Here is a 4,270-nt window from a genome sequence, read left to right as displayed (position 1 = left end):
GAGCTGTGAGGGGTGTGGTCAAGAAGGGGCGGGGCCTCACCGCCATCTTTAATGCTGCCTCCCTGAGAGTGAGGAGAGCTGGCTTCCCACTCAGGACCAACCCGGGAGAGCCCCAGCTCACTGGAATCACTCCACAGAGAGGGGCAGAGCTCCCTTCTCAGAGCAGATTTAGAGAGACACCCAGATTGGGTACCCTCGTGGGTCATGCCTCCAGGGACTCCTGGAGCTCACTTCTCCTCAGAGCAGCCTCAGCGGACTCTTGGCTTAGAGACTTCGTGAGTCAAGGCTCTAGGAATGCCTGGGGTTCCTTTGTCCTCAGAACAGCCTGAGGCTGATGCCTATCTTGGGGACCCTCATGTGGCATGTTTCTAGGGGTTCCAGGGTTTCCTGAGGGAGATGCCAGGGTTGGGGACCCTCACAGGTCATGTCTCTAGGTAGGCCCAGGGTTCCCTTCTCAGAGCAGTCTGGAGGAGATGCCAGTGTAGGGACTCTCTTGGGTCACGTCTCTAGGGACGCCCGGGGTTCTCTTCTCTTCAGAGTGGTCTGAGGAAGACTCCTGGTCTGGGGAGCCTCATGGGTCGTCTTTCTAGGGACATCCGGGGTTCCCTTCTCCTAAGAGCAGCCTGAGGGAGATGCCTGGTGTGGGGCAGCCCAATTTTGTATTATAGAGACAGGGTTTCACTGAGTTGCTTCGTGTCTTGCTTTTGCTGAGACTGGTTTTGAACTCAAGATCCTTTTGCCTCAGCCTTCTGAGCCGCTTAAGTTTAAATATATTACTTCTAACAAAACCAGAATTTATTAAAAACACATCCCCTGTATTTTTAATAATGAACCACATTTTTTCTTTAATCTTTGCTTAGTTTAGTTTAAAATTTTTTTTAGTTGTAGAAGGGCACAATACATTTATTTTATTTATTTTTATGTGGTGCTGAGGATCAAACCCAGTGCCTCACACATGCTAGGCAAGCACTCTACCACTGAGCTACCACTGCCACACATTTTTCTTTTGTTGGAAAGTTTAATTAGCAAGAAGCCACGCCTCCAGGACCCTCTTGCTAAGGCCTCCCCCTCCAGACCCTGCCTCTTCTCCAGACCCCACCCATATTCTTTGGCCCTGCCTGTCCTCCTGAACCACCTTCCCCCTCCTTCCTACCTGCCCCTCCTCTAGGTCCTACTCATGTTCTACGGCCTGTCCCTCCCTCAGGTCCCATCCATCTGCCAAGCCCTGCCCCCTTGTGACTCATTCTCCCCCTCCTTCAGACCCTTTCTCTCCTCCAGATCTTTCCCTTCTTCCTGTCCTGCTCCTCTTGCAGACCTCACCTTCCTCTCTCTCTCTTTTTCATTTTTGTTTTGCACATGGACGCAATGCCTTTATTTTGTTTATTTATTTTTATGTGGTGCTAAGGTTTGAACCCAGTGCCTCACACATGCTAGGCAAGTGCTCTACCACGAAGCCATAACTCCAGCCCAATCCTCTTCCTCTTTAAGACCCTGCCTCTTCTCCAGACCCCACCCATCTTCCAGGCCCCCTCCTCCTCCTGACCTTCTCTCCACCTCTTCCAGACTCTGTTCCTGCTAGTCTAGGATGAGCAACTCCCTGGCTGCTGTGCTAATTGGCAGTATATTTGTAATGGTGCACAAATAACGTTCGTTGTATAAACACTGACATCCTGCATTGGATGAATTATCTTGACTATATCAGAATTCGATATACCATAAAATAACTTTAGAAAAGTCACCTTTCTCTATAGATCATGAACATTTGAAATAAAATCAGAATTTGTTAAAGGGCAGATGACAGTCAGCCTTGAGCCCTGATGATCCCAGGATCCCATCCAGTGGGAAGACTCTAAGTACCAGTCCAAGGTTTTGTATATTAATTGATTCATTTTCTTATTTTAGACTTATTTTGTAATGTAATTCCCTATAGCCTCCAGGTCTCCAGTTCTGGGCAGTAGGTTTTTCCACTTCAATTTTTGATTAATATTCTTTCAGTTTTCTACAGAATTTTTTTAAATTTTTTTTTTAGTTGTCAGTGGATCTTTTTATTTTATTTATTTTGTTTATTTATATGTGGTGCTGAGGATTGAACCCAGGGCCTAACACATGCCAGACAAACGATCTGCCTTTGCACCTTTTATAGAATTTTTAATTCTGTGAACTTCTATTTATTATAAGGAATATTTTAAAAATTACTTTTAGCTTACTTTGTTTTTGATTGAGGGAATTGTTTTGTTTGAGAGAATTGTATTGTTTGAAAATGCTCATAATCAAATGATTTTAATTAATTTCCACTTATTAAGGTATCTTTGGAAACTGGATGTGCAGCTCAGTGGCAGAGCACTTGCCTGGCATTTGAGAGGCCATGGAGTCCAACCCAGCACCATACACACAGAAGATGTCTTTGACAGGACTCAAGCATGAGAGGTATGCTTTAAAAAGATCATGTATTGGGGCTGGGGTTGTGGCTCAGTATTAGAGCAGTCACCTACCACATGCGAGGACCTGGGTTCGATCCTGGGCACCACATAAAAATAAGTAAATAAAACAAAGGTATTGTGTCCAACTACAACTAAAAATAAAGATTTTTTTAAAAAGGTCATGTATTTCCACATACATATATATATACCACAGTGCCTCTTCCAAATTCATATGAAATTATTCTAAGAAAATTTCAAATCAGTTTTAAAAGAGAAGAGGGATGATGATATTTTAAATGTCAACTATTGATATTTCATGATATTTAAAACCACTATAGATGAAATTTCCAGAGATGCAAATCATTACAAAATGTAAGAGACAAGTCAGTAGCTGCTTTTTTTGTAATTCAGATACATTTACTAAAAATAAGGTTTTTTTAAAAAAGATTTTTTTTCTTCTTTAAAATTTAGAAAGCATGTCCATGTGTCCTATTAAAGTTCTACATTCATCAGAAAGTTCTCTTATTCCTTGCATACAAAGAGATGGGCCTTCTAATGAGCATGCATGATACTTTATGTTGTCAGGAATTCTTGTGGGAGAACTCTTTAAGTGTTTTGCCTCTGTTCAAAATGTTATTTAAAAATGTATCAATTTGCTTTTGATTTCAGAAATTTGATTTTCTTTAGAAATTATGTATTTATTAGTATTTAGGGTTATTTCATGTGGGAAATGCCAATGATTACATTTTATCCTAATGTTGTGTTAATAATTTCCTAAGCTAGATTATGTTCATTTTTCTTATCAACAGTCAATAAAGCCTTTTTTGTTGTTTTGATGGTATTCTTAATGTGAACATCTTTATGATATGACACCACCGTTCATGATGGTCTAGGTATACAATACATTATAAGGAGAGTATTTTGATTCTGAGAGTCTCAAGTGTTTTAGGTCCAACATGTTTCCTTAAGAGGAATGATTATTCATTTTCTATTTGATTACACAAATAAGACACAAATTCTTTTTTTTTTTCCTTTTGTGGTTCTGGGGGTTGGTCCTAGGGCCTCCTGCATGCTAGGAAATCTTTCTACATCCCCAGCCTCATAGATCCTTTAGTTGTCATTAGCTCATGATGAGCTAGTGACAATAAAATTACTTAGAATTTCAACTAGATTTAGACTCATGTAAGAGTTTGGGCATCCATAGCTCCTTGTGATTTCTAAAAGGTAGAGTGTTTTCCCACAACACAGCAGCATCTATTATCACTCCTGGACTGAGCTGACACCTGTGCTTCTCTTGGCTCACCACTTCCTGCAGAGGTGTTGGAGGAGATGACTATTTCTTTGACTATTTGTCCCAGTGACAAATATTTGATTATATTGCTGCTAAAAGCTATGCATAGAAATAAAATAGAGACAAGGATTCTTTGGGATAAGTGATTCAGTCACAGTGAGTCAATTTGTATTAGGACATTTTTTTTTAATACAGTCATTCTTTAGGGAAAGTTAAACCATGAGTTGACATAGAATCTCTAAAATGTCATTTTCCCCCCTGTAGTGATCATGTTTTAAGAAGGAAAACCTAGAACCTAGTGACAGCATAAAAATATAATAAGTTAACATATGTTATTACTTCAACATGAAATATGTAAAAGAGGTACATACTTTCATTTTTTTAAAAGTTTTTTTAGTTGTAGTTGGACACAATGCCTTCATTTTCATTTATTTATTTTTATGTGGTGCTCAGGCTCAACCTACCTCTTCACACATGCTAGGTAAGTGCTCTACCACTGAGCTACAACCCTAGCCCACATACTTTGAATTTTATATTAGTTTGAACTATTTGATTTTTG

General features: G+C 40.0%; 1 long non-coding RNA gene across 1 annotated transcript; it reads left to right on the top strand.

The window, feature by feature from the left end:
- The first annotated feature begins 917 nt into the window (after positions 1–917).
- On the top strand, positions 918–2,430 carry LOC125617635. Its single transcript, XR_007348720.1, has 2 exons — positions 918–1,866; positions 2,304–2,430. It is a non-coding gene; the product is annotated as an uncharacterized LOC125617635 (long non-coding RNA).
- Positions 2,431–4,270: the final 1,840 nt, after the last annotated feature.

Source organism: Marmota marmota, unplaced genomic scaffold (genome assembly GCF_001458135.2).
Source record: "Marmota marmota marmota unplaced genomic scaffold, marMar, whole genome shotgun sequence".
In the NCBI taxonomy this organism is placed as follows: domain Eukaryota; kingdom Metazoa; phylum Chordata; class Mammalia; order Rodentia; family Sciuridae; genus Marmota; species Marmota marmota.
This window is presented reverse-complemented; position numbering and strand designations above follow the sequence as displayed.